The sequence below is a fragment of the Chiroxiphia lanceolata genome, chromosome 15 (genome assembly GCF_009829145.1).
Source record: "Chiroxiphia lanceolata isolate bChiLan1 chromosome 15, bChiLan1.pri, whole genome shotgun sequence".
In the NCBI taxonomy this organism is placed as follows: domain Eukaryota; kingdom Metazoa; phylum Chordata; class Aves; order Passeriformes; family Pipridae; genus Chiroxiphia; species Chiroxiphia lanceolata.
In genome coordinates this window covers 3755948-3777401 of record NC_045651.1, presented here as the reverse complement: position 1 = coordinate 3777401, position 21454 = coordinate 3755948, and the positions used below count along the sequence as shown (strand labels likewise).

General features: G+C 52.8%; 1 long non-coding RNA gene across 1 annotated transcript; it reads left to right on the top strand.

The window, feature by feature from the left end:
* Nucleotides 1-4265: 4265 nt before the first annotated feature.
* Nucleotides 4266-11138, top strand: LOC116794615. The gene is made up of 3 exons (XR_004359828.1): nucleotides 4266-7306; nucleotides 7836-10283; nucleotides 10865-11138. It is a non-coding gene; the product is annotated as an uncharacterized LOC116794615 (long non-coding RNA).
* Nucleotides 11139-21454: the final 10316 nt, after the last annotated feature.

The window sequence follows — 21454 nt, the reverse complement described above, 5'->3', positions numbered from 1 at the left end:
TGAACAAGCTCTGGAGTTGAGTCACCAGTGGCATTATGGACCTTGTGCTGGCACAGGTGGGCAACAAGTCCCACTGTGCCCAGCCAGTAGCCTGGAATACAGCTTTGGAGCATGAACTTGCCCTGAAGGGCTTCTCAGTGTGGGTGACAGGCATGTATCCAGGGAGGAAGAAGAGACTTTGCTGTCCTGTCCTCTGACTACCTGTACCTCTTCTTAAGCCTCAGCCTTTCTGAGTTTGACCTGTGCTTTCATACTCTTCTTTATCCGTTACTCAGCTGTAGTTATTCAGCTTGTTTTTAACTTCCTGACTTTCAGAGCAGTGAATAGCTCACGATTCAGCTGCTTTGGTTATTTGCTGTGTTTCCTTGCTTTCCTTTGTACCTGTATCCTTAAGATCATTTCTGTAAGGAAGTGTCAGCAGCCTCGTCTCTGTCTCCCTTAACCCCCTGGGACCTCACCTCCTGGTTCTCCAAGGCCATAGGAGATGCCTCCCAAGCCCACTGCCTTTCTCTTGCCACTCTCCTGCCACTCTCCTGCCACTCAGAGCTGTGAACTCTCACAGCTGCTCTCACCCAAGGTGCCTCCCACTTTCAGTTTGCAAGGATCCCACATCGAATGCGTGCAGCCTGGAGCTAACAGATGTTTTTCCATCCCATCAGCTCAGTAAGAAATTGAGATTCCAATTTTTTTTCCATCGCTGGTACCACCCGTACCAAAGGTTCTCTGGGATAAAAGCCGGCTTCATTGAACACCTGCTCAGCCCTTTTCTGCCCTACAGTCCTTCTGTAAAGGTCTAGCTATGCCATTTTCCTGCAGATGCTCTCTTAGGATGCAGAGTTGAAAATAAGTAACCTCTACAATCTTAGGTATCACTTATTTGTCTGATTGCAGGACTCCCTGATCTTTCTCCAGGTCTCTTGGAGATGTTTCCAACTGAAAATGACTGCTGCCTGACCATGCTTCCCCACAGTTTACCCAAGAGCTGGTCTTCCTCTCTATACCTTGGCTCAGACAGCTGGAAAGAACAGTCACGCTCACAACAAACCACTGTTATTTTCCCAGAGGGGAGCTCTGAGTTCCGTGGAGAGACCAATCCGTGGTGATTACCCCTTACTGGCCATATTAGAGAAAGCAAAGCACAGTAGAGAGTCTTTCCAAGCCACACGTCTGCACAAAGGAAGGACCAGGCTTTGTGCAGTTCCAGGGAAGAAAGACCTTTCTCTTCCTCTGCAACACTGTGAGACCTGTTTTGCTGTGGAGCAAAACCTGCCTTTGTGGCCCATGTGCATCAGTGACCCAGACAGGGCCAGTCCCTCCCAGAGTGTCCCAGCCCACGTTCTCAGTGGATGGGAAGTGAGGGTTTCTAGTCCTCACTTCCCACCCCTGCCACCATTCCTTCATTTTCCAGAGGAAAAAGGACAGGTGTAAAAGGGAAAGTTGCCAGCCACTTTTCTGTGCCCATCAGAGCTTGGCTGCTCCGTGGCCTGTGCCAGGTCCTGCACGTGTGTTAAGGGTAGGATGCCCTTTCTGATGATTCCCCAGAAAACATGTCCTGCTTGCTCCCTCCTCTGTAGCCAGCCCAGCTCTGCAGAGCTGTGAGTCACGCCAGGCAGCAAGATTTTATTCCTGTCATTACCACATCAGTTCAGGCTGATGCACAAGGGAGCTGGTGGGTTGAGTAAGAAGGTGCCATTTTTACGCCGTGTCTCTCCAGGCAGGAGCCGGGTTTTTCTCACAGTATTTTTTTTTTTTATGGCTTCTCAGCAGATAAAACTCTGAGCACAGAGGGTCAGGACATGCTGCATATCAGCGAGGGGGAGGTACAGTAGTTGTTGGATTCTCTTATCTCCTGCTATCCTCTGTGGAAACCTGGACCTCAGAGCTGACATGTCTTGCTGCTGAGGTCTCCAGAAAGACACACAAAGTCAGCCTGGAGCAGGAGAAGTCCTTGAACTGTCAGTAAAGGAGATGGGACACCACAAAGGGACTGTTGGATGGAAGGTGGATTTAGAAAGCTGTGCATGACCACTGGCCTTTGATAAGACACAACCAGAGTTCCCAAAGAAGCTGGGAGAAGTAACTATCCCAGATCTGCTCATCCAGATCTACCCACCCTCCTGCAGACAGTGTCACAGTCAGAGAGGGATCCCACCTCCGTGTTTCCCAACAGCTGGGGAGCCTTGTTCTCCTGCCCCCACCATGTGAAACTCTCTTCTGACTTTAGAAAACCAAAAGTCTGTTGTCTAAGTGACTCATATGATCTCTCCCTTGACAAGGAAGGGAGACCTCTCACCTCAGAGACCAGCTTGTCCCAGCAGAAGACACTGGTGGCTGGACTGTAAAGAGAACTCAGATGTCAAGTTGAGAGTTAGATAAGGAGCTATGGGGTGTGAGAAGCTAATTGGGATAGCTCATGGCTTTGTGGTGCATGGGGCAGACTAATCCCCCTTTGCCCCACGCTGTTTCTCTCGCTGACCCAGTTGTTTGGCCATACTTCACTCCAGAGGGAAGGGGTAGAGAGTATTACTTCACTCAAGAGGGAAGGGCCAGAGAGTATCTGTTAAGCAAATCCAATATCTTATGGCTTCTTGAAGGGTTTCTGCTCTTGACATCCAGAAACACTCCAATGTCCTTTTTTTCCATGCCAAGTTTGGTGTGAGTTGGAGACCAGCCCATTTTCTGGGCCCAGTGTGAGAGATTCTGACACATTTTCAAGTTGACTGAGATCATGCCTAAATCAGTGTAAACCAATTGTGATCTATGTCTATAATTTCTGCATTTTCCATTTTGCACACACAAGAGCTGAAATCCAAGAGAGGGCCCAGTTAAGGAGACAATAAAGGAAAATGGTGCACCCAAGCTTTGTTACTGAACAAAAGGAAAACCAATGGGTTCTCCATCCACATCCATCACAGACACAAGGAAATGTTGATGGGAAGGGATGTCTGAAGATTTCTGGTCCAATCTGCTCAGAGTTGGACCATGGCCAGTGTTAACGGTTTGGCCTAACAGCTTCTTGAAAGCACCAATTCTCTGGTGACCTGTCAGGGCAAAGAAACACTCACATGGAGAAGACATTTTATAACCAGAAGGACTCAAGCACAACTTGTGGCCGTGGTTCTTTGTTTTACTTGTCGCTGACTGATCAGCTTCTCACCTCCACAGGACTACACCACACAGGGATGGTGTTGGCAAAGGTGTCAGCCTGGGTGTGTCCCCATCACTGTGTCCACAGGAGAAAGGTTTCAGTGGGGTCTTTGGAAAACTACCAGAAAAAAGATCTGCACTGACAGCCTCAGCACCCAGGAGTCATGCCCTGACTGCAGAAATCAGATATGCTCCAAACATTGAACAGGAGAGGCTCCAATATTGAACAGCAGAGGCTCCAACAGGCAGTGTTAAGCAGATTGTTCCTGGCAGGACCTGACAGCGTGACAGTGCCACTTGAGTCCTGTCCAGTTTGTCTCTATCTGGGAAGGAATTGTCAAAACCAAGTGCAGCTGCTAAGCAAGATATCCAAGTTACCTGGAGCTGGAGGAAGTTTTGATGATGCTGGGACTGAAGTCAGGAGGTTTTGCAACTGGCACTAACCCAAACATTACAAGAGGCATTGGGGGATACAGTTAATTGGTTTTTATTATTTAGGGATTAAAATACTCTACTTCCTGGGGCGGGAAATGGCAGAAGTCCTTTCTTCAGACCACGGAGGAGAGAAGAGAGAGAAGAGGAGAGGAACTGACTCTCTGGGGCCAGGCCTGCATGTACAGACCAAAGAAGTGGCTCCAGACATGTCCCCTTTGCCTATTGCACCATACATCAACATTCCCCCTCCTGCTGGGCCTCCTGGCCCATGGCAAGAGCTGGCAAGAAGCTGCTTTGTGCTGGATAATTGAAGCCATGTGCTAGTAGTTATTACTTGGAGCTGGGGAGACTGAGAAAACGCACAAGCTTTCTTACCTATTAGCAGGAACAAAATCATCTCTGTCCAGAGGCACTGGGTTGAACTGGGGGTATCTGAGTGATCATAAAATCATGGAATCCCAGAATGGTTTGGGTTGGAAGGGACATTAAAGATCACCTTGTTCCAACCCTCTGCCATGGGCAGGGACATCTTCCTCTATCCCAGGTTGCTCCAAGCCCCATCCAGCCTGCCCTTGGACACTTCCAGGGATGGGGCAGCCACAGCTTCTCTGGGCAACCTGTGCCAGGGCCTCCCCACCCTCACAGGGAAGGATTTCTTCCTAATATCCCATCTAACCCTGCCCTCTGTCAGCTTGAAGACATTCCCCCTTGTCCTAACACTAATGTCCACAAGGTGTTTAGCAGCTTCTTCAAATTAGCTTCCCTGAGTTGAAAAATGGTTGGAATGGTTGCCTGAGAGCACATTCAAGGTCTCCCTGGAAGTTCACAAACTCCCTAATTTTTGTTTGCTAACACATTGTCTATTTTTACTGAAACCTTCTTCAAAACTGTTCAAAATTTGTCTTAGGCCAAAAGCGTTCAGTTTAAATACGGTTTCTGAAAAAAAAGTGAATGCTCATAATTCTGCAGAAAATGGCAAATGTCAGTTTGAATTCATGCCAACTCCACTTATTTATTAAAAAGCGACAATATTTCCATTTAAGTAAATTCCTGTCAAATATTTTGACCAGCTCCCTTAAGCATGGCTTTAACTGTGATCCCTGTATCCCACTGCAGCCCGTCAAATGAACAGAGGTGAGGACGCTGAACAGAAACTGCCTGCGAGTGAAATCGAGGGCAGACAAGGAATTCCCTACCCCCATGATAGAAACCCACCCATTGCCAAGGAAAGCTCATTGCTCAGACTTCGAACACTACAGCTTGTGCTTAATTTGGATACCACGGTTCTCCTGCTAGGAGGAAAGAGTGCCAGTCTTACTCCAGGCAAAAAAAAAAATAAAACTAGGGGCTCAGCAGAGCTGCCAGGCCCTGTCTGTCCCCAGGAGCAATGCCATGGTCTGCAGCAGTGATGGCTGCAGCAGCAGGGATGGGATCCAGCTGAGACCCAGCCGGCTCACACGGATGATGGAGAGTTGGAGATGGGTGGGGGGAGGCATTTCTTCACACACTGGGGAGCCAATCTGGCTTTGTTTCACCTTAAAACAGATATTTCCCCAGAGCACAGCCCGGTGTGATTAACCCACTGGGTCTCAGTGGTGGATGGGATGACGAGAGGTGATGGCTGCAGGTGGAATCTTCAGACCAGACGTCAGGAAAAGCCTTCCCTTGGGTGGGTGGTGAAGCCCTGGGTTGGGTCACAGAGGTGTGAGATTTTCCAGATTTGGCCAAACAAAGCCACATCTGACCGACAACAGTCCTGATCCAAGCAGCAGGATGGACCCGAGACCTCCCAGGAGACCTTCTGTGTTCCTGGTTTTGTTTCATGTCCCAGTCTGGCTGACTGTGCCGTGTTCTCTGAGATCAGGGGTAGCATCCTCTGCTAAAGGCTGCTGTGGGCAGGCAGACCTTGGAAAAACACTGAGTCATTTCTGTGCAAGGATTTTTTGGGGGGACTGGCATGAGCAAACACAGGCAGGTTAAATTTTGGAGGCGTTTGGAGCCTACAGCCTCTGTCCTCATAAAGCTCTGGAGAAATACCTTTCTTCACAGGTGACCTGAGGCTGCCACAGCTGGATGGGCTGTAGATGAACCTTCTTGACCTCAGGCCAGCTCAGGGCCAAGGAGTGAAGGTGGATCCCTCTTGGACCTCATCCCCAATCCCTCTGGGACCTCAGCCCCCACCCAGGCTCCCAGACTGGCTGCTTTATTGTGCTCTGCCTTCAAACAAGGACAAATGAGGCGGAATTCAGAGAAGAGCAACAGGAATGATTACAGGGGTGGAGGTAATGGCTGAGGAGGAAAGATTTTGAAATTTAAAGATGGATAGCCAGGCTGCAAGCTTACATACAGAGACATTATCATCAGTCATTAAGCAACACAACACTTCAGAGCCAGGGCAGGCTCATGATTCAAGACAGTCCAGTCTCCAAAGTGCTGTAGCCCAGAGGAGCAGCACAAGGCTGGGTGGAAGGAACCCGCTCATGCTTGTGAGCATGAGCATTTATTTTTATTTTTCCCCCTCAATACAACATCTCACAGCATAAAGTGAAATTCTGTTTGGCATTAGGCAGTACCACTGGAGCACCAGGGAAGGGGAACCTCAGGCTTAGCATCGGGACTCGATGATCTTGGAGATCTTTTCCAACCTTAGTGACTTCATGATTCGATGATTCCATGATTCTGTGATTTAGTGATTCTGTGATTCTGTGGTTCTATGATTCCATGGTCAGGGACACTATCTAGGAGCTGGAATTTTCTTGTTGTGGCACTGATCAGCCAGAGAAAGATCCAGAGCCCCGTTGTTCAGAAGTTAGACTGGACAAAGCACCAGGCAGTGTCCAACAGTGAGTAATCCACCGGTGGCTGGCAGATGGACAGAGCAATCAGAGGAAGGCTTTCCCAGTGCGGATTTGCAGGAGAGGGGCCAGATTTGCCTCTGGTTTAATCCTCAGCATCCCAGCCTTCCTGCAAAAGGTGACGTGCCGAGTCCTCCTCACACCTTCACGGGGTTTGGATCGCAGTGTGTTCCCACAAAGTTTGCAAACCACAAACGTCACGTGGCGAGACGGGGAGGGAGAGAGTGAGCGGAGAAAGGGGAGCAATTAATATGCAGCTGGTGCACGGGCTGGAGTGAAAGAGCCGCCGTTGACCACCCGGAGCTGACGCTTAGAAACGTACAATAAAAGCTGAACGGATGGCTGAATGCGAGACCCAGCAAAGCAAAACAGATGCAATAAGCTGGGGCCAGTGGAACCAGCAGCCAACAATGACAGCAGAGCCCACGGGCTGGGGGGCACGTGGTTGGCACAGAGAAAGGAGGAGGCCAGAAAGAGGCGCAGATGAGCTCTGCCGAGGGAATCAAAAGCCTGCTGTTCCCAGAGCCAGAACAAACGGCGAGTGTGCTCCTGCCACACATGGCACCGACAGCGGGAGCGGCGTGGTCCTCGTGTCCCTGCAGGAGCCAGCCGGAGGCAGGCTGCTTCCAGACTCATCCTCCCTCCTGCCTTCCTCCAGGGGGGGCTGCCCTCAGCACACGCTGCTGCAGGAAGCTCAAGGATCTGCTCTTCCAAAACCATCCTGCAGCCAAAACTCCCCTGCCTGCCACCATCCGAGCCCTTCCCATCACAGGGCAGGGAGAGCATCCTTTCCTCAGCCTCCATGGTTTGGTCATGGGGGAAAGGGATGCACCAGCTTGGGGCTCACACATTGGATTTGCTGTGGGAAGGTTTGGGAAGGGAAGGTTTGGGAAGGCAAGGGAAGGTTTGGGAGGGGAGAGGAGGGGAGGGGAGGGGAGGGGAGGGGAGGGGAGGGGAGGGGAGGGGAGGGGAGGGGAGGGGAGGGGAGGGGAGGGGAGGTTTGGGAAGGGAAGGTTTGGGAAGGGAAGGTTTAGGAAGGTTTGGGAAGGTTTGGGAAGGGAAGGTTTGGGAAGGGAAGGTTTGGGAAGGTTTGGGAAGGTTTGGGAAGGTTTGGGAAGGTTTGGGAAGGGAATGGAAGGGAAGGGAAGGGAAGGTTTGGGAAGGGAAGGGAAGGGAAGGGAAGGGAAGGGAAGGGAAGGGAAGGGAAGGGAAGGGAAGGGAAGGGAAGGGAAGGGAAGGGAAGGGAAGGGAAGGGAAGGGAAGGGAAGGGAAGGGAAGGGAAGGGAAGGGAAGGGAAGGGAAGGGAAGGGAAGGGAAGGGAAGGGAAGGGAAGGGAAGGGAAGGGAAGGGAAGGGAAGGGAAGGGAAGGGAAGGGAAGGGAAGGGAAGGGAAGGGAAGGGACGGGAAAAGGTCCACAGTGCTGAGGCCACCTGCCCCTTGCTCTGATGGGTCATTGTGCTGTGGGATAGTACAATGACCTGCACCACGAGCCTGGTGACAGTACTGCTGAGAAGAGAGCTTATTTCATAGCCAAGGTCACAGATACACAGCCCAGGAGCTCTTGTGCCAGTGACATCCACGAGTCTGTGTAGGACATGCGAGCACATGGATAGCAAGTGTTTGTGACTCATAGCAAACATCTGGGGCAGCAGATTTGTGTACCTGGTGAGGAACATTTGTATTGTGAACACCTCACCCCTAACTTCATGTGCCCCTTGGCTTCCTTACACCAAGCAAAGGACAGCAAGGCAGAGGTTGGGCATATCTGCACTCACACAACTTTCAGGAGCAGTAAATCTGCCTTGAACATCTCAGGCCACTTAAAGAAAGAAAAAAACCCCACAAACCCACCTGAAAACTGTCTTTTGACTCCTGGCATCTCCTCAGTTTGTTTGTGGCCTCCCTTGTGAAAGACCATAAAAGAAATTTTTTGTGAAGGGTAGGGTGGAGTTTCTTCTGAGATCCTTCTTTCTGCTCCCAATGCACAACCCAATTTAGAGGAGTGTTGCTTCATCTCCTCAGCTCCTCACAGTTAACCTGTAGAGCAAGACAGCCTCTGCAGTGCTGTAACAACCCATTAGACAGCCAGTCAATCACATCAGTGATCACTGTAATGGTACATACACCAGCAGAGGCTTCCCCACCAGAGCTGGGCACAGCAGTGCACCAGCCAGTCCCCCCAGCATCCTACCAAGGGATCAGAGGATATTAAAGAGGGAAAAATAACATTCTCAGCCTGTTCCCTTCTCCAGCTGCCTCTTCTTCCTGATGGTACAGACATAGTGTCTTGAGGATGCTGTGCCACGTCAGAGAGTGTCCCCTCCAGGTGGTGCTCAGCCCTCTGGGCAGCTGCTGTCTGAAAACTCTGCTCTCATCAGCTCACCAGCACCCCCTCCACAGGAAGCCAAAATCAGACTGCAGGGTGTGCTGAAAACAGGGGTGTCTGTCTCTGTCCTCACCACTGGCTTTCTTTATCTCAGTGGTGACCAGTGCTGCTGTGGAGATCCAACACAGGGCGTCTGGCTATAAAGGACAAACTGGCCTTCAGCACTGTCCTGCTTCTCTTTCCTTTTCCATTTTGTTGTGTCCTGTCCTTAGGGTGTGATGGGTACACAGGACAACTCCAGAATTAGCTCTTGGTTCCCAGAACATACACTCTATGGCCAATCCCTCAAAATCTAGGTGAGGACAGCTTTAGAAAACTACATCAGGAGATGTTTTTATTTCTACTCCAGCCTGAAGCCCTCTGAAGAGTGTCGCCCACAGGCTTAAGCTCTTCTCAGCAAGCCTCAAACTAACTAAAATACATCAAAGCAGGATTCTCATACACACCCCCAGACCTCCCAAATATCCAAAGCCTTGCATCAAAACCAGCCAAACCAGCAAACGTCTTGATGCCTCAAAACAGAAGGTTTTTCTGGAATAGAAACATCGGGTCTCCTCAAATTACTGGACCTTGTGCAGGGGCAATTGGTAAGAGCCTCTGGACCACACCACTCAGAGTGATCTAATTGTTCCTTCTGGCCTTGAAAGTCATTTATCAACAATACACCAGCTTTGTACTGTGCAAAGCCTCTGTTACAGATTTGGCAACACAATGTCCAGACCTACACTGGCCATTGACACCATCATGATGGATCTGCTGAAGAAAGCTTGGATAAAGGAGTGGTACATCTATAACAAGGAATATGGTACACATATAAATATGTGCAGACTTTAGTAAGCAATAAATCAGTTGAGAACCCCTTAGTGTTTAGAGAAAACTACGCTATGTTCTAGTCAATCAATCTGTTGCTGAAAATATTATTAATGCCTGGCACATAGATTTATGATGAAGGCTAGATGGATGCAAAAGAAACGTTTGTTAGTGGGAATTTTTGATGACTGTGCTGAAATATCGTTCATTTGCGGAAAGAAATCTAAATATAATCATCATGGTTATTTATCAGGGAACAGAGATGTGTTCATCTGTTTCCACCTAAACATGCAGGACACCTGTGGGGTGGGAGCTCTCCTATCTCTCCTTTTGCCCTAAATCATACAAGTTAAAAATGGGTACCTGTACACCCAGTATTGTGACAGGAGCTGTGCCATCATCACATCTTCCCAACACAATCAGGGATGCTGGGCCTCGGTCTGGGCTGTGTTCAGAACCCAATGGCACAAAGTCACCGTGTAGAACATCACCTCAGTGAGATCTCCTGCGTGCCCCCATGCGGGGATGGACACATGAGGAGGGAAGAGAGCAGTCCCTGCTGCAGACTTTGCTGAGCACAGGGTTATGGACCTCGAAAGAAATATAATGGAGCATGTAGAGAAAGTCACTATGAAGAGCAGCTTGTAGAGGTACGAGCATTTCTGACACTGCTCATAGGTCTGTGGACGGGCTGTACTCATGCTGCTGTTGTACTTGCAGTGGGGCAAGTCCCAGCCCCTCCTCATTCCAGCCCTGCTGGTCCAGTTTCCACTTTGCCATCACTAGCTCCTGCCTTCCTCAGGAAGATGCCTGAGAGGCAGTTAGACCCTGGTGTGGTCATTCCTCCTCAGTTACCAGCTGGGAGGTGTCCATGGCATGGAATAGTCAAGCTTTGACACTGAGGGATCTTTGCCAGAGATGTCCAGGAGACTGTGAGATCCTGTGGGACACGGGGGTCAGCCTGCCCAGCACCTCCATGGACATGGCTAAACATAGGCATGGATGGAGCAATCACAGAGTGAGTTACTGCCTCCACAGCAGGAGGAGCTCGTGGAAGGGGGCATCCAAACCCTTCCTCCACCACGCTGAGCAGAGCAGCTCTGAGACCACTGCTCCAGCACCAGCCTCAGGCTGAGCTCTGCCCCTCCAGTTCCAGTCCCCAGCCCGGCTGGGCCAGCCCTGCTCAGCTCCCTCGCTTCCCTTTACTGCTGTTTTTGTTTTCTTTCCACAGCTCGTTTTCTCGGTCAGCCATGTCTCTGTGCATCATATATCACGCCCATGTGTCCGGAGGAAAGAAAGATCCCCTCCAACCCAGCAGCCCTGTAACGGATGGACCTTCCCGACTCGCAGCGAGCTGACAGCTTGTGAGAACAACAGCTTGAATTACTGAAAGAACTTTTCCCACTGAGTTAATCTGCAATGGATGTAGGTGACCTTCTAAAGGCATCTATTAATCAAAAAACCAGTGCCCATTCACCGTGCTAGGCTGAGCCCTTTGGGGGAGGGGGGGATTCTAATTTCCCTCCGAGATAAATCATAATTTGACAATAATCATCTGCCCTAATCACTCCGATTCTTCCCTTTAATTATTTGTACACACAGCTCTTCCTGCCTGAGAAGCACAAAGGACGACATTAAACGTGGTGTTGGGAAATGCTGGAGGCTCCAGCTCAAGCCTTAAATCCCTGTGTGGAGCAGAGCACCCGATGGAGCTGAGCTGCCGGGTGCACCCTCTGTCCAGGGTGCAGGGAGCAGCCTTTCCCAGAGGGCAGCCACTGCTTCCAGCCATAGGGAGAGCAGTGGTGCCCAGCCCAGGGACCAGAGCACCAAGGAAAGGGCTGATGGAGGGGAGACAGCTGAGAGCAGAGGGGCTCTAGAGCTGTCCCAGCAACCCAGGGTGACATCCCAGTGCTGCACCCCCTGGAGGAGACTGACCCCCACACAACAGCCATGAACTCTTCCCCCTTGGAGGGCTGGAATAACGGAGAGGCTGTGGAGAACACGAGGTTAATGTCACATCAGTGCCCCTTGGGTGCTGGGGAGCCAGCAGACCAGACCATGGGAGGGAGGAAGGAGGGAAGAAGGAAGGGAGGGAGGGATAGTTTGGGTGGCCTTGCTGATGTGTTGTCTTGGTCCGGGGCTGGTGAGGGCTCCCTGCCCGGGCTGTGACCCTCACCCAGCATGGGCACACTGTGAGGGGTGGCTCTGGCAGGCACCAACACCCTCCTGCCCTGGGAAGCTCTCAGGTGGTGCCAGAGTGAGTGTGATACGTGGGCAAGGGCTCCACTTCTTGTCACCCCCTGTCACGCTGCCGTCGAGCCGGGGGTGTGGAGCCAGATCTCATGAGTGCCTCCAGCAGCAGCTGGTCCTTTCCCTCAGCCACCTCAGAGCCCCAAGGCACACTCCAGGTGACACAACGCTGTGCCCTTGGGCACCCAGGAAAGCAGAGGGGACGCTGATGGGAGTCAGGTGAGTGTCTTGTCAAAATCTGCACCCGTGAGGTCAGAGTGTAAATGGCAGTGGTGTGAGAATTTGCCCACGCCTGAAGTGAGGGCAGGGAGCTGGGTTTGCCCACGGCAGCAAGGGTGCAGTGGTCCTCTGCGTGGGACTGACTGAAAACTGCTCAGCAAAACTCTTTCTCAGTAGATCTGTGGGATGAGGAAACATAGCACGCTGTCCCTGGGAAAATGGGACTCCTCCTTTTTCTCCTTGGGAAGAAATCGTCTAAAACTGGAAACAGCCAGGAAATGCTGTGCGGCATCTCATGGGAAGTGAGATTTCTCACTGCACCCATCTCCTCTCCCACTGGCCTGTGCCCACAGCATGTCCCCCTGTTCGGGCAGCCAGGCTGGGACAAGCAGACTGGAAAGGCACAGCTTGTAGCCAGGGCAGGGTCCCAGAGCAGCTGCATCACTGCAGAAACACACCAGCCACATTTCAGCCTCTGCTTAGTAGTGTTTGGGACTAGGACTTTTCAGGATTTAAACATCTGCCCTCCTAAAAACCCAAGCAAAATAGGAGACAGCCTCTCCACAAGCTTTCCCAGTGCTGCTGGGCTGACTTGTGGTAATTCCCGTAGCCCAGGTCACTGTGCTGCCTCACAAGCTATACCACGGACCTACAGCACCATATGCTGGCCTAGTTTAGCATCTACACAGCAGTGCCGCCTGGCGCGCTCGCTCTGTGATCCCCCGAGCAGGGCAGAGCAGAGAATCCATCTGGGCTGGGCCCGCGGGAGCTGCAGGCGGGGGTGACGCTGCCACTCCCTGCGGTGGGACAGTCGGTGACCGCTGGGGACACCTCCGGGGAGGAGCAGGGCAGCGCTGGACCAGCAGCCCTTGTGTGCACAGCCCCCAGGAGAGCAGCTGCCCGGGATGCCCGTCCCCTGGTGTGGGCAGAGCGGGGATGGAGCTCAGCTGTGGGTCTGGGCAGCCTTGTCCTCCCTGACCTGCTCCAGCCCCGTCCTCCCCTCTGGGCTTTATCCCCTCTGCAGTGCTGCTCCCTGTGGGAAAGCTCAGTGCCAGTGTCAGCAGCCCCAGGAGTTGGGGACCCCTCCCTTGGGACCCCACGGCTGCCCCGGGGCCCCTGTGCAGCCCCCAGGCAGCTGCCCCGGTGTGAGCCCAGGCCAGGCCAGCTCGGGATCCTGCCCCCCCAGCAACGCTCAGACCTGCCAGACTCGGCACAGCTCAGCTCCCGATCCTCCCTCAGATGGGAGGGACAGAGCGACCTTGAGCAACTCTGGAAGTAACCACATTAACATTGAACTGGGGAGGAGCAGGCTGCTTCCCGAAAGTCTAATCCATGGGACTCCCTGCCATGAGAGACAGGCGGTGCCGGGAGCCAAGGATACAGAAATAAAGCCTTGATACAACTGCCGAGAACGAACTGCATCCCAGAGAAAAACAGGCATGTGCCTGGTACCTTTGTCTCCCCTTTCTCATCCCTATGGGCTGTCTAGTGCTGACCAGGGAATACTGGAAGCCTGGATTGCAGTGCTTGGGGACATGGGTTAGTGGCGGCCTTGGCAGTGCTGGGCTAATGGTTGGACTCGATGATCTTGGAGGCCTTTCCCAATCAAAATGATTCCCTGATTCTATGCTTGCCTTCGGGGCAGTGAGGCATCACTGAGCCCTTTGCAGTGCTGTGGTGCTTCCTGAGCCATGGGGGTCAGCTCAAAACCACATGTTCCTCTGGAGCAACTCTGGCAGCAGAACCTGAGAGTTTGGAACACCATGAGTAACTTTTGGCCTGTTTCTGAGTGAGTTCTGCCGTGGGCATGAGAGATGGATGGTTCCTCATGGAAGGAGAGAGCTCTGAAGTGCAGCATGGCCCAAACCAGAAAGAGCTGGGAGAAATCTGTCCTCACAGAATCAGAGTTGGGTTGGAAAGGACCTTAAAGTTCATCTCATTCCAACCCCCTGTCAATGGACAGTGTTGCCACCCCCTAGACCAGGTTGCTCAGAACCCTATCACAGCTGGCCTTGAACACTAAGTTGTACATTATCTTAGGTCCCTCCTGCCCCCAAAACCTGCAGGGGCAGGGCTGGATTTAGCAGTGACCCATCCAGACTTTGTATGTGCAGCATTATTTCACCACATGCTCCAGCTGCCCGTGCTTTGCAAAGAAACACATCCCACCATTCCAGCTGAGCCTCTCCTCCATGTGGGATGTGCCCACAAATGAGAATCTATTGAATGCCCAGCAAGCAGAGAGATGACCCCACAGTCTTGCAACACCTGCTGTGCCCCTGTTACTTGTGGATCAGTTTGCCCACAGAACGTGGGGCCCTGGTGGAGAGTCTGGGGAGAGATGGAGAGAGCCTTTGTGCCCAAAGTCCAAGGATGCAAGAAACCAAACAAAATGTAAGAGGTCAGCAAACACAATGCAGCAATTAGCACAGGCAGTGGGGAGGAGGGAGCGAGACAACACAATTTATGGAGCTCAGGAGAGGGAATTCTCTGAGGGCACCGATCACGCACTATAAATACCTTCAAGGTAATGACAGAAATGGAGTGAATTATTCACCATCTCTGATGATGGGAGGGCAAGAGGCAGTGACCTGGATCTGAGGAAGGGAAGTCTGGGTGTGGAAGCCTGGGCAGCAGGAACAGCCCAGCGTGGGATGAGCTCCCTGGGGCAGCCCTGCTTTCTGTGCAGAATCCATCTCTAATATGTCCTTGGGCTGAGTCCACATCAAAACAGTACAGGAAAGGCCAAGGCCAGGCTGTGTGGGAGCTCCCAGCCTGCCTGTACCTCCCCTGGCTTGGAGGGAGTCAGCGAGGTTTCCTGCATGTGATCACTGTGGCCCATCCACAGAGTCTGCTGCTCTCCCAGGGCTGTGGCTGAGCAGACAAACACCTTCCCTTGCCTGGGAGACTGAACTGCATCCACCTGGCCCCACACAGGTGGGATAGACATCAGCTTGGCATTTGTGACAGGCACCAAGCTGGGCAAATCGGTAGGAGGGAGGTAGAGAAGCTGTGGCTTTGACTTGGAAAGAAGAACCAGGGCCTGGAAGTGAAGCTTCCAGGAAGATAGCAGCATCACAGAGTGGCTGAGCTTGGCAGGGAACTCAGGAGGTCACCTGGTCCAGCCCTCTGCTCAAGCAGAGCCACCCAGAGCCACTTGCCCAGGTCCATGTCCAGATGGCTTTTAAATATCTCCAAGGATGGAGACTCCACCACAGCCTGGGCTGCCTGTGCCAGTGCTTGGTCACCTTCACAGGGGAAAAAGTGTTTTCCTGGTGTTCTGAGGGACCCTCCTGTGTTTCCATTCGTGCCCATCACCTCTTGTCCTGTCACCAGGCACCACTGAAGAGAGCCTGGCTCCAGCCTCTTTGCACTCTCCCTTCGGGTGTTTATACCCGTGGATGAGGGTGGGGAGGCCCTGGCACAGGTTGCCCAGAGAAGCTGTGGCTGCCCCGTTCCTTTCCCCGTTCAAAGCCAAATTGGACAGGGCTTGGAGCAACCTGGTCTCATGGAAAGTGTCCCTGTCCTTGGCAGGAGGGTTAGAACAAGATGAGCCTTAAGGTCCCTTCCAGCCCAAACCATTCTGTGATTCTGTGAGGTCTCCCTTGAGCCTCAGAGAGGGAGATTTCCTGTGCACAGACAAGAAACATGCTACATGCTGAGGGGGTTATTTACCTGTCTCTGCTGAAGAGTACTAACCACATTGAGATTATGTTATGAGGAGGCCTACAGAGGTGCTGTGCTTCTGCTGGTGCTCTGGGCGTGGGCTGGAGTTCAGTCCTACTCCCTCTCCCTGTTGCTTCACAGCTGTGAGCAGCTTTCCCAACGCCTGCTCTTTGTTCTCCCTGCTTCTGGATTGCAGAGAAAACAGAGGAGAGGTGAGAATAGCTCTGCAGTCCCCTTTGTCACGGTTACCTGTGGAGGCAGAGGTAACTATTGTAAGTTCGAGCATCCTGGCATCCCAATCACCCATCCTGTGCCTCATCCCCCCTTGGCTGCCAGGAGAGAAAGGTGGCAGAGAAACACTGTCCCTCCCCAGCACAAACCCAACCTTCTACTTCTCTTTGCCTTGCAAGAGTCCAGATTTCCTGTGTGCAGGTGAACACTCATCCCTGGCTTGCATGGACCAAATTTACTTGCCCAGGGCAGACAAATAGGAAATAAGTGCCCTCATGGCACTTGGAGGTCTATCTATATCAAGCTTTTCTGTGTGTGAGCAGCATCCAACCCCTAGGGACATGCAGGGGACTCAGATTGTCTCCCTGGCCGGGCATTAAACCACAACATGGCCCTGATAAGGGAAGATACCAGACTGAAACCAAGTGGAAAGCAAAATGTTGAGGTTGTTCTAATCAGTTATGGATGAGATCCATGGCATCTGCTTGGAGACCCACTCAGATCTCTGGAGCTTTTTCTATTTCTCTGCATATGGGTCCCCTTGGGGGACCCTTTAAGTGCCTTATCATGGTCAGCAGGCCTGGAAAATAGCTAAGGGTCCCCCAGAACTGTTCTGGGGGTCAGGGTGGCACTGGGGCAGCCATGGCCACCCACCCACCAACCTCACTCCTGGCAGAGGCAGATGCTGGAAGACAAGAAACCAGGGAGACGAGTGGGTCAGCTTGGGTGGTTCTTGCAACCTCTCCAGGAAACAGTTAAGAAACAGTGCTCTGATCTCATGCTCAATGTGCAGAGTCACATCACCAGCCAGGACCCTGGATGGGCTGTCTGAGCCGTGTTGGTCTGGGCAGACAGACAGGGAGAGGTCTCTTGCATGGCTCGTCCATCACAGCCATGTGCAGGAGGTGGCATGGGCTGGAATGGCTTCTGGAGCAGAGAGTCTAAAGGACATTTGCTGGCTCTGAAACCCACAGAAACCACAGGAGATCCTGCTCCCTCTGAGCTGGACAGGTGGCCATAAGCAGGGTGGTCAGCCCAACTGCTGGGGGAGAATACAGAGAGGAAAATCCACGCTGGAAGAGCATTATGGCTTTGGCAGCCCTGGGCCAGCTGCCTGGTTCATGTCTCCCATAGAGAAGGCCTGTTAAATTCAGAGTTTCTGGACACTGCAGTGGCACGGAGCTGTATGACAACAGCAGGAAAACAATGATCTCTCAGACCCTGTTTGGTTCTCTCTTCTGCTGGAAGAGACAGTATCTGTCCCAGGCACTGATGCTGTAGGCAGACAACAAGGACATGGGTCTGCTCCAGCAGCGTGGGCTTTACAAGCCAGAAAAAGAGGAAAAGCAAAGGAAACTGCCTCCTAAATATGAAATAAGTGGAGGCTGGCTCCAGACCCTCAAGACAAAGCTATAAATCTGCCCAGCCCTGCTGCGAAAGCATGAGACACCCTGGAACAGCCACATGGCGTCACAGTGTCCTTGATCTCTGTTTTCTCTTCCACCCCTTCCTTTCATCCCCGCCACCCCCGGAGGCACGTTCAGCCTCCCGGTGACTCCGGCTCCTCGGGCTGCTCCCAGGCTGCGCTCCCGTCCCGCTGTGTTTTGTGGCAGGCTGGGTCAGGTTGCATCGCTAATGGCAGGCGCAGGGGGAGGGCAGCCCCAGCTGAAGGACGGGGCTTCCAGCGGGATGTGCTGCACCTCTGCCTGGCCCTGCTGCCCTCTGCCCCGTTTGGGAGGCACCGGGACGGAGCTGTGCAGGGAATGCAGAGGGGCGGGTGTCCCTCCCGGGGCTGGTGCCGGGTCATGCGGGTGACAGAGCTGGCACGTCCCCTCACGTGGTGGGCAGTGGGACCGAGGGGATGTGTGACCCGTGACTGTGGTGGCCATGAGGCACTGCCCCAGGCTGGCTGCGGGTCACAGGACCCACCGGGACAGCTCCTGACCCTCCGCTGTTTGCTGGGCTGGAATTTTCCTGGTGAGCTGAGATGAAAGGAGGAATTCTCTGGCTGCCCCGATGCCTCTTCCCAACGCAGAGCTGACACCGAGACGTCCCCTGAGAGACACGGCTCAGCCCAGCTCCCCAGCTGGTTTAAAGGCTCTGTTTTGGAGCAACAGATACCTCCCCTCCCACAAGAGCAAGCAAGGAGACAGTCTCAAAGACCACTCAAACCACATCCAGGCAAGGCCATTTCCCGCTTGTCCCCATCTGACCATGTCCTGGACATCATCTGGAAGTGAGGGAATAAAGCAGAGAGGGCATAAAGCCATCGCCTGGCTCTGCCCTGGTTTAGCTCCATGGAGCACAGGCGGAATCAGCATGGAAGCCACAACAAGTCTGTGCCACATTTGTCTCCTTTGTGTCCCTGGGCTTGATGCACAAGGAGCAGGGGGAAGAGAAATGTGTTCAGTCTGTAACTAATGCCAGAGCCTAAGAAACGGATCAATTCAATCCCAAACAATTTGTAATGCAAAGGGAGCAGTTCTCCTCTTGGTTTACTCCTCCCCACGACCAAACACATGCTCAGCCGCTCTTTCCCACGTCCCTGCCCTGGGAGAAAAGCAGCTCATGCCCCAGCACAGACAGAATCTCCACCCCTCTCCACTGCCTCCACCTCGCAGCCGATTTAAATCCCTGGCACTGGCACTCGGTGCCCGTACACCCTCTGGCACCAGAGAGCCAGGAGCTGGAGACAGGGTGCCAGGGAGGGGGGCACCCCAGCACGCTGCCAGTGCTGCCTGCACACAGCTCAGCTCTCCGTGTCTCCAAAGGTTTCTCTCCCAAGTGTGCCTGACTAATTAGTAAACGGAGCCTAAACCTTTTGGTCTCCATCGATCTTATCTTTAAACCCTGCAGACAACAATTCCTCAATCGATACCTCATTTAATTGCTGCCACCAGGCTGACAGCTGGGCTGCTGGCTGCGCAAGCCTGGCTGTCACATGGCAGGCTGCCAGTGCCACCTTCTAATCCCAAACTGATTTATCCTCTTCCAGCTCCTCTGTCCCACCCCCACCCCCCAGTCCTGACCCTATTCCCACCCCTGTCTCCCTGCCTACCTGCCTCCCTCACGAGCACATCCCACCCCACCCCCCAATAACTCACCCCCAGCACAGCTGTGACCAAGCTCGTGTTGGTGAACACCTGAGCACGAACAAACAGCCCCCACATGCTGCTGAGACCTGATTCAACCTGTCCCCAGCCCAGCACTGCTGCAGGGGGACACCTGGATGTCACCTGCGATGTGTCACATCCAGCAGCTCCTGCCTGCACATCCCAGTACCAGACCTGGCCTCCAGGCATCCACAGCTGGGCCACAGCGTGTGCTGGGCATGATCCATTCCCTGGCTGCTGCTCCTGGCCAGCCCCAGGAGCTGGATTTTTATGGATGCTCCTGGCCCTCTGAAGAGAGCAGATATAGAAGCAGGCCATGGCTGCTATTTCGGGAGAAGCTGCCCTATGGAGTCAGGCACTGACTCCCAGCTCAGCACTCTGCTGAGGGCTGGGGGAGTGGCAGGGGAATCAGGCTTCTGCGATGGGGCTCTGGCCAGGGGTGCTTGTGTTTGCTCTGGCTCAGTTTTTACTCTTGCTTTGATCATGATTTTTGCTGTAGTTTAATGATAATCATTGGTGCAACACACATTTCCTTCAGTGGCAGAAATGGGGAATAATTGCTGTAACCTGATCTTTGATCAGTTATGTGTTTGTCATCTGCAGCTCTTGATGGCCTCTCTTTGTGAGAATGCTGATTGCTCTCTCCTTGTATCCCCAGGAAACATTAATGTGTAATTTTGGAAAGAAATAGCACTTGTATATGAACACATCACCAGCAATACCACCAGAATGAAGCCTCAAGACATGTCCCACAGTGGAAACCTCGAGTCTGGGAACTGCCCAGCAAAGGAATGGGTACCTTTTTCCAGTGGTGCCTGTGTGCAGTGCCCAGCCAGGGACACAGTGCAGACCCACATGCTCCTCTGAAGGTCACTTGGTCCATCTCCAGCTTTACATAGAGGCAGCAGCTTGTCCAAGCACTGCTGAACACATCTTGGAAGACTTCTCAACCTGGATGTGGTGGGACTGGTGAGCTTGGCTGGTCTGCCAGCAGTGCTGCTTTCTGTGATGTCTGTGGAGTCAGTGTCTGGGGCTGATGGCTGATTTCCCAGAATTCCAGGGGAGGACAGGCCATAGATCTGCTTTACAAAGGGTGACTTTATCCTCTGGGTACCACCAGTGGCACTTTGAGTATCATCTGTCTTTGCAGTTTTGAGTTACTCCACTCCATGGTGACCCAGAGTCGGTCTCCTCCAAGGAAGAGGAGGTTCAGAGACATAAAATAAATCACCAGCCTCACTACTGGCCTTCACTGACATCCTCATTTTGTGCTAATTAAGAGGGATGAGGCCCTTGCCATGCCAGGTGCTGGAGATGAGTCTGGGGAACACAGGTCTCACCAGTGTCCAGCAGGGATGTGGAAATCTTCTCCAAAGTACCATTTAAAGTCTTCACAGCTCAGAATTAAGGAACTAATGTACAAGGAAAGGGCAGGGGAACAGGCCAACTGGGGGCAAACACAAACTGGTGTAGATGGGTGAACTGTGGGAGCACTGGGCTTGCAGCAGCCACGGGCCTCCTGGAGGACAGAGCAGAGGTCAGGCTACAGTTAAAGGTGCCAGAATCCCAGATGTCTGGGCCAGAAACCAATTGGTGTAGCTGTTACAGGAGAAGAGCAAACTGGGAGGGGAGATGTGTGGGATGTGGTACATCCTGCCTGTCATCAGCTACACCAAGGCTGAATGTGACCCTGTGCAAAAGCCAGAATCTGTTCTTGGTGCAGACTGCTGAGGCTGGAGGACAGAGCAGAGGTCAGGCTGCAGTTAAAGGTGCCAGAATCCCAGATGTCTGGGCCAGAAACCAATTCCAGAGCCTTTCAGTGTGGACAGAACCTCACCTTTACATCCATGTTGTCTTCCCACTGAACTCAAACAGCGTCTGTGCAAGCAAGGCAGTGCCCTGTCCAGGTGCAATCCTAGGAGACAGGCTGTCCTGTTCCCAAATCCCAGGCCACAGCTCCCCAGCAAGCCAGGGAGGGAGGGGAATGCTCGGTAGCTCCATGAATGAAGGCCATGGAAGCCTGTTGTCATGGCAGTCGGAGTGAGTGGCTCCTGAGTTGCCAGCCACGAGAAGGTTGTTATCAGCAATGAGAAGTTGTTTTCACTGACAGCTTGGGGCTGTTCTGGGCAGGGCCAGGAGCTGGACTCAATGACCCTTGTACAAGGTCAGGAGTTGAACTCGATGATCCTTGTGGGTCCCTTCCAGCTCAGGATATTCCACGATTCTATGATTCCATGACCTCTGCTACTATTCAACAGCCTGTTTCAGTCAGGAGTGCTGTTTGCTGCTCCTGCCAGGGGCCCTGTGAGCCAGGCAGGAGCAAAGGGGATCCAGGCAGGCAC